This window comes from Dermacentor andersoni, chromosome 11 (genome assembly GCF_023375885.2).
Source record: "Dermacentor andersoni chromosome 11, qqDerAnde1_hic_scaffold, whole genome shotgun sequence".
Classification (NCBI taxonomy): domain Eukaryota; kingdom Metazoa; phylum Arthropoda; class Arachnida; order Ixodida; family Ixodidae; genus Dermacentor; species Dermacentor andersoni.
Genome location: NC_092824.1, coordinates 120,548,458 through 120,561,790, shown reverse-complemented (window position 1 = coordinate 120,561,790; position 13,333 = coordinate 120,548,458). Strand labels below are relative to the sequence as shown.

Sequence of the window (13,333 nt, the reverse complement as noted above, 5' to 3'; positions counted from 1 at the left end):
TGGAATGGCAGCGAAAGCTGACAGTCAAAGCTTTTAAACAAAAAGCAAAGTTTTTCACATCCGCTGCGGGTCGGCCCGAACATACTGAAACACCGGGCCGACCCCCGGCGGAGGTGAAGCAGGCATTAAGAACTCCCCATACGTAGGCCGATCAAGAAGATACTGCAATACCGGGCCCACCCGCGCCAGAGGTGAAGCAGGCGTTAAGCGCTCGCCATACGTGGATCCATCCCGAAGGTAGTGCAATGCCAGGCCGACCCGCGGTGGAGGTGAAGCAGGCATTAACAACACCCCATACGTAGACCGATGCCGAAGATATTGCATTCCGGGGGGGGGGGGGGGGGAGGTCCCTCCCCTGGTCCCATAGTCGGACGCCAAGTCCGTCGGTCAGCGTAGACGCATGAAAATAGCTAAAATAAACAATTATCTGGCAGTCGTAACTCACAAGTTTTGACTTAACAGGTTAAGAAATGCTGAAGCTGCCCACGCCACATTAGACAAACTTCGTCAAGCAAAACAACCCAGCGTGTGAAGGTGTCGTATTGTGACAGGTGAACTTTACGTGCGTGCCTTTCTACACACTTTAAGAGCTACATTGCATTGCAGGTGATAGCGGCGTCAACGCCCCTCTTCTAGTTTGCGCTGAAAAAAGCGCAGGTGTAGTGCCGTCATGGACGGAGTGTATGAAGAAGTACGGTATACCTAGCGAGAATACGCGGTTGTTGTAATAGTGCTATAAATACATGAAGAAGTGTGGCTCTTGTTCAGGCTGTAAAATCATACTAAAAAAACTAGGCTCTGCACAAGCAAAGAAAAAAAGAAAAGAGGGAGAAAACGCAGGAAGAAGACAATAAGCAAGAACGGGCGCTATAACGTAAAACTATTCCAAACTTTTCTATTCCAATTCTGTAATCAGCCCGCCGCGATTGGTCACAAACGTTTTTGGACCACCCCCACTTCACCTGTCTTTCACGCGACGTCACGAAAAACGTGGCAGCTCCCCATCTGCTATGACGTGTACACACTGATTATGCATGATTTGGCCGAACAAAAGAAAAATAGTTATTTCTGATTCGACCCCATTTCGCCATTAGCCCTCGGCTATTGGTCACAAGTTTTCGGGCTGCACCCACTTCACCTGCCTGTCACGCGACGTCACAAAACTGCAAAAACTCACCGCATCAAAGTGACGTGTACGCGTTAAAGATGCATTAATATGCCGAACAAAACTGAATTTTTTTCTGAATAGCCGCAGGCTGCCCCGTTCCGAAAGGAATAAAAGATGGCTGCGCCGATCACTTAGGCACTGGCGACTCGCACCTGCCGGAGAGCATGGGTTTATTTGCGTATAATAAAGCTTTTTTGCGTGGCCGTGTAACGTTTTCGAGCACTTTCAGCAGGTTTACGACCTCGTTCTGCCAACTCTTCTTTGCTGAGGATCCAGTTCAGCGTCATTCTTAAACTTCCGTTGCATGCCGCCGCGATTTTCGACCAGCCACCACAAGCTAAGTAGAGAAAAGCGGACCAATCACAGTCGCCGGCACCACCCTCGTGATCCGGTTATCGATTTTGAGTGCAGTGGCTCGGCCCCATAAGATCCCTCTCCACTTGAGCGTGCTCCTCGCCTCTTGTCAGCCAATTAGATAAGACAAGCCGCTCATTGTAGGCAATGTTATTCGTTTTTCAAGCAAACAAAAGTGACCTCCTATGAACGAGGAGAGCGTTTCAATGGTCTGTTCAGACAGCCCTGGAGGTGACTGCCCGATGCTTGCGTCGGCGGTTACGCAAATTTGACGTCAGGAGAATGGAATAAAAACATGTTGGAATAGTTTTACGTTATAGGGCCCAACGTCTCCCATTTACTAAAAAAAATTAAAATAATAATGTAATAAAAAAAGTTGTTAACAGAACTTTACGTTACAATCAAACCAAAGTACTTGCACGTATACGAGGCCGCGATATTGTAGCGATGCATTTTCTGATGCTATTCCTTTCCGCGCTTCGCAGTGGTCAGAGCGACGCTCCGCCCGCTTTGTCACTGTGGGCTCAACCGGCTGTGAACGGTGGACGACGAGAAGGGCATAATATCGAGCAGACGGCATGGTAGGGATGCCTTGCAGAACCAGTGTGCACTGGTTCTGCACACAAATTTTGGCAAACATATCTTCCACTCGCGCTCGCATAGTCGACACTATGCGCATGAATAACGCGAGATAGTGGCGTTACAATTGACCTGGGAAAGAAACGGGGTGGAATACTACACGACTCGCGAGGATGCCGTCTGCGCAGCTATCGCCCGCCGCGGTGGCCCAGTGGCGTTGTGCTGCTAAGCACCAAGGTCGCAGGTTCGGTGACCGCGCCCGCATTTCAGTGGAGGCGAAATTGAAGAGCGCTCGTGTACTCAGATACGCATTTAAAAATACCCACGTGGCAGAATCAATCCGGATTTCTCCAATATGGCTTCCGTCATAGCCCCAGTGTTGCTTTGGGACGTCAAACCATTGAGTCATCGTTTGGGTAGCAGTAGTATTCACAGGGCACTAATCATGTCACGAGAACGGACGCATATGCTTTATTATAAAGCCTGCGAGCTCTGGAAAACGGGCTGGTCTGATGGCTGAAGGGGACACTATACAGATACACTAGGTTGTCTTCACTGGTGCACTGTCCTTCTGAACCTCAGTCGGTATTTTTCAGACTGCAAAGTGTTGCCGCTTTTACGGAGCAAATGAGTCTGACTTCCCTGTTTATGTTTTCCCCATACTGTGGCGTCCGTCAAGTCGGACATTGCTGCGTATTTCACTTGTTTTGGCGAAATAAAAGGGCACAAGACTTTCCAGGGAGTTTCCATCTATCGTGTAACCCTTTTCAATGAATGAATAATTAAGTAGCCACCTAACAGACACTTTCGAAAATCTACGGCGTCACGAGAATTTCCATTAGTGCGGCGTCGCCTCCAGTTTGTCTTGTTCACGACATTTCTGGTTTACAAAGCCTCGGCTCGCAGTATAGGGCTGACATGCCTAGTGTGTGTAGTAGTTCGATCGCCGAGAGCAAGGCCTCAGTGTGTCTACTGAAAAGTAGACACACTTACAAAGCCTCGGCTCGCGGTATAGGGCTGACATGCCTAGTGTGTGTAGTAGTTCGATCGCCGAGAGCAAGGCCTCAGTGTGTCTACTGAAAAGTGCGCATTACTTGGTTTTACGCGGAAACAAATGTCATCGTATCCTGTTACCATCAATGGTCAAGCTGTACTCTATGTTAAGACGCATCGCTTTCTGGGCGTCATCATTGACCGCAACCTCTCGTGGAGCCCTCACTGCGTCTATCTGAAGAAGAAGCTAGTCGCCATTGCTCAGGTCTTCCAATTTCTATGCGGGAAAAACTGGGGTACACCAGTCCATTCTATGTTGCAGCTGTACAGGGCTTTGTTTCTCGGACTCCTTCGTTACAGCCTACCAGTATTGTCAAATGCATGCAAGACGAAATTTCGCGCCTTGGAGAGCACACAAGGTCAAGCCCTACGCACGTGTTTAGGGCTGCCTAGGTGCACCTCAACAGCAGCGACAATCGCCATCGCAGGAGACCATACAATCCAGACACATGTAGCTGTCGACTCTCTCAGAGCGCACATTCGCCATCTGTCAAGGATCCCCGACCATCATTTGGCCTCCCTACCAGCCGAGAGACCTCAAGCGACCTTTTCACGAGTTATTAGCGCTCATCATGAGTACATACCGGCATCATTTACACCGGCGGCGAAGCCTTCCTCTCCCCTGTGGTGCCTGCGATAGCCTCAAGTGAATTTTGCTATTCCTGGAATTACATAAAAGTCCTATCATCCATCGCCGGCTCTGAAGCAACTTACGCTCATATTACTGCACCAGACGTATCATGACCGCATAAATATATATACCGATGGTTCCACCTCACCTACCAGCTCAACTGCCGCATTCGTCGTTCCAGCCAAGAACGTTACAGTTAAATTCAAATTGTCGCACTCGACTACATCTACATCGGCAGAACTTGCAGCTCTCCATGCCGCTATGATGTACATCACCGAAGAGCCTACAGAGAAATGGGTCGTATTTTGTGACTCTAAGGCAGCCCTTCACAGCATCAAGTCCGCATTACTTCACAGAACTTACGAGCAAATGACATCTGAAATCAGGGAACTGCACCACCATACTCTGGAAAGTGGACACCACATTATATTTCAGTGGATTCCTGCTCACTGTGGCAGCGTCGGCAACGACCTAGCTGACAAGGCTGCCCGGTGTGCCCACGAAGCTACCAAGACGCGTCCAACACCTTTGGCGAGGTCGGACGCTGCCAGAGAACTTCGCCAACTTGCGCGTAAGAAGTCCCAAGATCTCTGGATTTCAAGTGGCTTCAATTGCAGATTACGTAAACTGGACCCCACGCTACGGCTACAACTTCCATCTAGCCTTCCCCGCGGCGAAGCAACCTTGTTGTGTCGCTTGTGGCTGGGAGTGGCGTTCACGAACGCATACTCCTACCGTATGGGAATGGCCGAGAGCCCGATGTGCGACTCCTGTGGGTGCGAGGAGACCATCGAGCACCTATTGTGTACCTGCCCTCGCTACGATGTCCAACGCCTCTCTCTGCGGGCAACTTTACGCAGACTGGACTCGAGATCTTTCACCGAGTCAAAGATACTCGGACCGTGGCCACACCCGTCACTGGCTCGAAAAGCGATTCGTGCACTAGTGCGGTACTTGAAGTGCACGGGCTTAACAGACCGTTTATAGTGTCCTTGTGTATGGTGTCGCTCCCACACGTACTCAGTGCTTCCTCTCTCCCTTTCTTCCTCTTTCTATTCCCCTTTCCCCCCCAGTGTAGGGTAGCAAACCGGATGCTTTTCTGGTTGACCTCCCTGCCTTTCCTACCCTTGTTTTCTCTCTCTCTCTCTCGATCGCCGAACTCAGCTTAATTTAGTACTCCTCATTAGTGCCCTTTTTCATAAATCGTAAGCTACTAAGACTTGCTCACATTTAGAAGTGAATAACTCATTGAGTTAGCTGCGTAGGCGTGATTCGCAGTGTCAGCTGGTCTTCCTTGATACAACCACCCCTGCAGCTGGAGGGTGCGTAGATTTTAAAGCAAGGCTTTCCGTGCCTCGCTCGCTCACGCTTTCGTATTCGTCGATCGGTCGGTCGGCTGGTTGACATCACGCGCCGACTTACAAAACGCGCAATATAATGCCAGTAAGCCACCCTGTGTTATCAGTAGTAAAAAATTAAATCCTCACATAAAACGTTTTCTAATAATTTCGGGTTTTAGTAGTATATATCTAAAGCCTACAAATCTCATAATGGAATTATGCATGATACTGACGGCTTCGTTAAAATTTATTTCCGGAATAACCAGCACGACTTAGTGCAATGGTGCCATTCGCAGATCGTTTCAAGGAGTTCGTGCTTCACGTTTCCCACATCGACAAGCACCGACTCGGTCAACGCTTGGTTGTGCGGCCAATTAACCATCACTAGGTTGTTTGATATGTAATCTTGAACCCTGTATGTTGTAAGCTATACCCACTCAAGAGCTAAGGAGTAGCCGGTGCCTTAATTGTGCGTCAACATTTCCTTAGACCATATCAATAAAAAAAAAAAAACGTTAATTAGGAAGCCCTGCTTTCTTCACCTGCCACAGTGTACAACGCCATTTACCGGGACCCCAACTTGCATGTTCACAATGGCCACGCCCGCTCTCCAACCTCGCATTGGGATGTCCACCATGCACGTGACTACGCATGGCTTATTTACACTCCACTGCTCCTCTCAGATGCGTCATTTATCTACGCCATCGAGTGATCAGCCGTATACCTGCCCGCAAAACTCGCGCCTTAATGTACATAAAAAGAAAACAAAACCAGGAAGTGCTTTTTGGCAAACATCTGTTGTCGTCATCATGGTGGATAATTTTGCAACATTTAACTGGGTGTGGAAACGTTTAGCTTGTGACTACGCTGCTGATGCCTAGACATTCTTCTCCGAAAGAAAAGAGAGAGATGTAAAAAACATCAAGGTACCGCTGCACGCTTTTTCTTGTGTTGATCCGAGAGTGGTGAGGCTTTGGCTGTGTGACGTGCGAGAGGCGGTCAGTGATCGATTGCACTTCGAACGGCCGATTCCATTACAGAAGCCAAAGTGGCCCGATAGAAAGCTGTTTCTTCTTCTCGGTTTTGCTCTCGTATCTCCAGCGACGACGTGCGCGTGAGCGCGCGCCGAAGAGCGCACGAGGTGCCGCCGCAGACGACGCAGATGGGCGACTTCCTGCGAGGCCCCACCAAGCAAATAGCGGTCCTCCGTATCGGCGCGCAGAACGGCACTAAAGGTGCGTTTGCTGTTTCACGACCGCTATCGCAGTCGCCCTCTCGCGCCGGAGATTTCGAGACTCGGCGCCATCAACTTCCCGTCAGCGCTGCCACTAGAATCGAAAGAACGGCACACAGAACCGAACCACTGCGCGGCGAGAAATACTCCCGCTATGGGCGCCTCACCATGGCCTCGCTGCCTCGCCTGGTTGTAATGGCGGATACAGCGCTTCATATCTTGTAGTTGGGTGCAGCACTGTCGAGCCTGGGAGCTAATACGTTCCACTGCAAGCGCATAAACAGGCGTGAAGCACTGCTGCTCGAAATGTAGTAGTTCCTGACTTCGTTCCTGCTCTAACTCGTCGTAGTCTTCGCTCGTCGTTGACGATAAGCTTTCTATTGACGTAACGAAGTTGAACCTATTGCACGCCACAATTGATGCGATCGTTTCTTGACGTCTGGCAACAAGGAGCACGTGAGACTGCGCTGGATAAAGTTTCTGAGGCGAAAGTGACGTTATGACTCGTTTCGACGCATCCGTGTTCCTGTTTGAGCGCAGCGTCCACTGTACTGCGTAGAAGTGTGGAGAGATCGGCCTGTTCGCGGGTGAGTGATGCCGAGCTCGACTGCTTGCAGGCGTTTTTGGACGCAGGCAGTTTCCGGACAGTGGTTCCCGCCGTGCCCTGTAGCGAACCTGTCCGTATCGTACTTTCTGTGTGCCTGCAATTCCTTCCCGGGTCCGTGGAGGCGTTGATGCTACGTCTGTGAACGAGTGGACGCGCCGCTGTGCGCGCCACGAACAGGTAGGTTTCTAGCTTTGCCTGCGCTCCTCTTCGAAAGTCTTGTTCGGTCATTGCGTGTCGCTCGTTCGTTTTTTACGGACGAATAAATCGTGCCACTGATACTCGTGGTCATGTCATTTACGTGCGTCAGAACTTCAGAGTTGTTGTGCAAACTGGACACTTGTCTGGTTGACCTCTCTCTCTCTGTCAGGAAAGTTGTTAGTTTACTGCGTGCGTAAACATGCTGCAGCTGAAAGGCTATAGAGTGTTTATAAACTTCATGTATGCAGTTTTGCATTATTGTGCACTTGTCCTTGGACTATATAAAGTGTACAGTATGTCTGTAGAGATCTGTCGTTAACAAGTCTGTTATAGTGTTTTAGATGTAATTTTATACTATATTCTTCCAAACCCTTAGTTTGTATATAGTCTCTATGCATGAGCTATCCGAAAAACTATGCGAGAGCAGGGGGAAAGTAAACATGACCGCAATAGAGATTAGTAAGAGGCGATTGGAAGATTGGTGGAAGAAATGTAGGGAAACGACAAACAACGGAGGCGTACAAAAACCATGTTCCCAATAGGGGTTCAGAAAGGCTGATTATGGGAATTTGTCGTGGGTTCTTTTTCCTTTTTCTTTTTTTTTTTGTCTTTTTTACTATATGTAGGATATTAGGCAATATAATACAAGAGCTTGGTGGCGCAACCCACCACCACATTCCAAAGGAGGCGCTCATAGCATCCATCCATCGGTCCATCCATCGCTCCATCCATCCATCCATTCATCCATGATGCAACCAAAAACATTTGTAGCATTCCATACCCAAAACATCATACGGGACAGAAGTGAGACAACTGAGACATTTTTATTGTTGTACTTCATTAATGAATTAAATTAGTATTTGGAAGGCTTTCAGCGCTTGCCGCTATCCTGTAAGCAAAGCAATAAATAAATTTGATTACAGGTAAAGAGAAATTGAAAATCAGGGCCGGAATTTACAGGGTCTTTTGTTCGTAAGCGCTCTTTGCCATTGGTTAGCGGCCTCTGTTGGTATGTCCGACGTCACGATTGACTAGAACGTATGATCTCACGAACAGTTTTAGCGTAAGCGCGCATTTGTGAATGAATGTTACGTCTGTCGCCTGCCTGTCGTGCGCGTTCTCGCGTCGACAAACGTAATCTAAATGGCGAATTACTTGTGATCTGATGTCCTTCTTATTTTTTTGTATTTGTATTCATATTCCATATGACGTGTCTTTCAAGTACGCCTTCCAGCGTCGTCAACAACTGCGGAGCTAGCAGCGATTATTGTTGCACTGAAATAGAGGAGTTAACCGCCTCGAAGATTGCCATCATTAGGGACTCCCGCGCTTCCCTTAGCAAGTTACAACGCAGTCATATTGATTGCCCAGTTGTGCGCGGCATTACTGACTCTGCGAGCAAGATTTCATCACGTTGGGTATCTCTCTGTGCTCAGTGGATGCCTTCACACGTAGGAATCGCCGGAAATGAAGATCGGCTGGCTTCATCTTGCGCTCGTAACAACTCTGTCTGCCCTGTAATTTTGTGCAAGCTGTGTGTATGTGTGTGTGTGTGTGTGTGTGTGTGTGCGTGTGTGTGTGTGTGTGTGTGTGTGTGTGTGTGTGTGTGTGTGTGTGTGTGTGTGTGTGTGTGTGTGTGTGTGCAAGCTGTGTGTGTGTTTCAGCTCGGAGATCGAGGAACCCCCCAAGGATCGGTGATCTCTCCCGTCCTTTTCAACCTGTGCATGATAGGTCTGTCAAGAAAGCTGCGCAACATTAAGGGCATTGACCATACCATATATGCTGATGATCTCACTGTATGGTGTGCTGGTGGCAGTGAAGGGCAGATACAGGACGCACTGACTGAAGCGATCAAGACGGTGGAGGAATACCTGAGACCTACTGGACTCAGGTGCTCCCCACATAAATCGGAGTTGCTACTTTATAGACGGGAAAAAGGGGGCCGGCCTAAGGGCTGGAAACCTCTATCGGAAACCAATGTATACCTACATACAGAAAATGGTGTCAATATACCCAGAGTCAACGTGATCAGGGTACTAGGCTTTTTCATTGATGCCAACGGTGGAAACCATACGGAAGTCAAGAAAATCACCCTTAAAACGGATAACGCGTACAGGATGATCAGACGCCTGGCAGGAAGACACAAGGGCATGAAAGAAGATAACCTCATCAGGTTAATCAACTCTTTCGTACTCTGTCATATCTCATACGCCGCTGCCATGTACAACTGGACGCAGGTTCAACTCAAGAAGCTTGACGCAGCGATCAAGAAGGTTGTTAAAAGCGCATTGGGGCTCCCAATTCGAACCAGCACTGAAAAATTAGGAATACACAACACGACCATGGAGATCGCGGAGGCCCAAGAAACATCACAAATAGCGAGATTATCTACAACCAGCACGGGAAGATCAATCCTGGACAAGATCATGATCAACCCCATTACGAATCCAGCAAATTACACTAAAGTTCATCAAGATTTCGCAGAGAACATAATTGTCGCACCGCTACCCAGGAATATGCACCCAAAACATAACATCAACAGGAGAGTTGCACGAGCCAGGGCGTTAATCAGGAAAATGGATAAAGGGGGCAGAGGAGCCTGCTTTGTGGATTCGGCTGCCTGCAAGGATCGAACTAAGTTCGCGGCGGTGGTAGTGGATCATCAGGGCAAATGCACCAACTGCGCCACGGTCTACACTAGCAAACTTGAAGTCGCTGAAAAAGTTGCCATTGCATTGGCACTAACAGACGATAGATTCACAGAAATATACAGTGACTCGAAAACAGCTATAAGAGCTTTCAATAGGGGAAAGATTTCCCCACAGGCTGCTAGAATAATTAACGAAGTGCAAACAAATGTTACACGTTACATTTATTGGTTCCCAGCACACCTTGTTTCACTTGAGGACATTCCTGTCAATCCAAATGAATCGGCCAACAGCGTCGCCCGCGACCTTACAGACCGGGCCGCTTTTACATATGGTTTTGATTCTGCTGGATTGGAGAACCTACAGAGAGATACGCTCATTACATACAATGAAATTACAAAACATTACTACATGAAAAGGAGGGAGTTTCCACCCCCTCACTATAGGCAAGAGCACAAGCAGTCACACTTAGGCAATTACAAACACAGTCTTATTACTCACCTGCACAAATAAAGGAATGGTATGACATTACAGACATTAATATGTTATGCAAAGCATGCAAAAAGGAGATATGCACGCTTGAACATCTGCTCTGGGAGTGTGGGTCGCTCGGCCCTGGCATTTCCCGGAATCGGTTTTTAGGAATGATCAGATCTTCAGATCATATCCCTCAAGTCCTGGCTGTCCAGTACGCCCGTGATAGGGCTAGGAGGCTTGACCTCCCGGTCCCGACATGGGACTAGCTAGGCAGGTGGCAACACCTTGTACAGGACCAGAATAAAGTTTTTTCCTCCTCCTCCTCCTGTGCAAGCTTGATGATGCTCGTCTGCTGATTCGTCGCCACCTACTCAAGCAGCATGCAGACCAGCGCGTCGCAAATGAAGCGTTCCTGCACAGTGTTTGCGGTCGAGGCTTGTCTCGTCGCTCTAGAGCACTACTACTCAAGCTAAGGGTTGGCTGTGTGAACGTGTGCGAACGTCGTTTATACCGACAAGGACGTGTGCCCAGTCCATCGTGCACGTCTTGCGGTGGCTGCAAGGCACTTCAGCACCTGATATTGGAGTGGCCCGCTTTTATTGCGCAGCGCATGTCGCTAGTGAGAGACTATCATCTCCTTGGCCTGCGGTGTATGACACTCGACGAATGTTTGTACCCCAGTGGTTGTCCGTCTCAACGCGATCGGGGTCATCGCGCTCTACTTACTTTTTTAGAATTAACTAACTTAGGTTCACGTCTGTAGCTCAGACACTATTTGTTCTATTTAACATTCTATAGTAGCGTGACCTTCAGTGACCGCCCCTACGGTGTGTGACCTGTACTGTGTGTTCTGCTTTATTCTTTTAGATTTGTCCTCTCGCTCTTTCTTTCCTCTTCCTCCCCTCCTTCCTATCTTCCATTTCTGTGTTTCTGTCACCTTTCTTCTGAAGAGTAGGCAGGCGTTGTGCCCCTTCCGGTGGCAGTTGCCAGCCTGCTCCTCACTTTCCCTTTCCTGATATATATATATATATATATATATAGTTCAGTATTAGTACATGAGGAGGTCCCAGAGGTACAGAAATGTCAGGGGGCGCTCCTATGAGTGATTGAAAATGTATCTGTAGGTGCCTTACTGACAACAAACCAATGACAGCAGAGTAAAAGAGGATAATGTATAAACGTCTACGAGAACGAAAGACAAGAGTAATAATGTATTACAACGCAAGCAAAGACTGTACAATTTCTAAAGAGAGAATAAGTGCTAAGGAATAGAAATTATTTGGAACACAACATGATAAACATGTGGATACGTAGTTATACATTAAAAATGGGGCATTAATACGGTTACAGCACTTATAACGAAATAATATGCTAGACCGAATAATTAGTATGAAACGATTGCCGCTTCGCTGCAAGCGTGTGTCAACATTCGTCGACAACCGTTCGCGGTTATCGAGAGCTGTCGCAACTCGACCAAGAAACAGCAGCTGTCGCTGTGGTGCGACGCCGTAAATACCGTGTCGTCTCCCGCGAGAAGCTCAGCCTGTTGACATACTCGTCCAGATAAAAGAGCCGTTCTCTCGGTTCCTTTCTGCGCGTTGGCAAAACACAGCTGCAACGCTTGGGTGGCGTTTGTCGCGTGCCTTCCTCGCTCGTCCATATACGAGACCTGTCTGCGTGAAGTGCGTGCTTGAATACGCAAAGTGCTCGCGGGAGAGACTGCGGAATCCTGAAATAGAAGGGCCGCGCTCGTGCGTTCTGGTTTTGTTTCGTTCGGCGAAGGTCGGGTAAAACCTCGTTCGCGTCTGTGTGTGTCCCGGCCAGATGCTGGCGCCGTCCTTGCGTGGCGCGAATCGGTCTCGAAGCGAGCCTCCTCCGTCGTTCGCCTTCTCGTCCGCGTACATCCGATTGTAGTTTCGGGCCGGAAACACGCCTATTGAATGACGCTGTACTCTGGTGTTATTACCCTAGTCCTTGGCATGACTTCGCTGCGCAATCAGTTGCTCAGCGCGCAATAAATATGATTTCCTTTCGCGACGCTACAAGAATCACTCCAGATGGTGCCGAGTGTGCGCGTTGAAACCGGTCAGAGTGTGTTGCTGCAGTTCTTACAAATGGTTCGATTCTCGTCCCCATTCTCGATGGGCACAGATGTCTCGTCGCACTCGCCAAGGGCCACAAGCTCTTCGCTGTATAACGGATGCGTCTGATGGCCTGCAGTGCAGTTCGCCATCGTCCCGGCCGCATGTTCGACCAAGCTGTCCCGGAGCCAAGCGCACTGCGCCATTTTACCTTCCAACTTGCTGGCCATATATTCGGGTCTCCTCCAAACTATATCTCGCTCGCTGTTTCTCGAGAAAGTTCAGGTATCAGGTGCCCTCCTAAACGTGAGGGCTGTGGCGTTTTTTCCCCCTCATTCTCTCGTTTTTTTCTTCGGACTAGGTCGTGGGTCCATTCCAGATTGTGTGCGGAAAGTAATAACGATTTTGGGGCGAAATTTAATTGCATGTGAAATGGGGTTTATTGCAGCTCGTTCGAGGGATCGCAGGTAGCTCTTGATTACGAGCCCTTCGAATCAGCAACCCGAGCTCGGGTCTCGCGCTGCAGCGGTGGCAGTCCGCACAGCGCCACATTCATATTAGCCACTACAATTGCCCCCGTGGCGAAGAGGAGCCATCCTGGCGATCTAAGGTGATGACACGATAAGGGGGTCGTGGTACGGCTTCAGGTGGCTGATGTGAACCGTCTCGCTGCCACGGCGGCGTTTGTCCGAAGATGGCGTCACCGGTTCGACCACATAATTTACAGACGATGTACACGCGACGATCCGGTACGGACCCTGATATTTCGGTGCAAGCTTTGGGCTAAGGCCTGGAGCTTGGAAGGGCAGCCGGAGCCAGACGTGAGAGTCCACGGAGAAGGACTGTGTGGGCTGATCGTTGTCGTGGCGATCTTTGTGGATTCCTTGGGTATCCGACGTGAACGAGCGAGCCAGTTGGCGGCACTCTTCAGCATGGCGAGCAACTTCGGAAAGAGGGGTGAAT

The 13,333-nt window shown here is 49.1% G+C and overlaps 1 protein-coding gene and 1 long non-coding RNA gene across 3 annotated transcripts in view; one reads left to right on the top strand and one right to left on the bottom strand.

The window, feature by feature from the left end:
* Positions 1-13,333, top strand: part of Pka-C1 (Protein kinase, cAMP-dependent, catalytic subunit 1) — a 443,650-nt gene that overhangs the window by 61,524 nt on the left and 368,793 nt on the right. The window contains exon 1 of one of the 2 annotated variants that reach the window (XM_055075499.2): positions 6,359-7,143. The exons of the other annotated variant lie outside the window; for it this stretch is intronic. The gene's annotated coding sequence lies outside the window, so the exon portion shown is untranslated. Of the gene's footprint in view, positions 1-6,358; positions 7,144-13,333 lie in introns of those variants that run through there. 2 annotated transcript variants of the gene reach the window in all.
* LOC140214080 (uncharacterized) lies at positions 10,022-11,933 on the bottom strand. Its single transcript, XR_011890998.1, has 2 exons — positions 11,806-11,933; positions 10,022-10,172 (listed from the first exon to the last, which is right to left on the bottom strand). It is a non-coding gene; the product is annotated as an uncharacterized lncRNA (long non-coding RNA).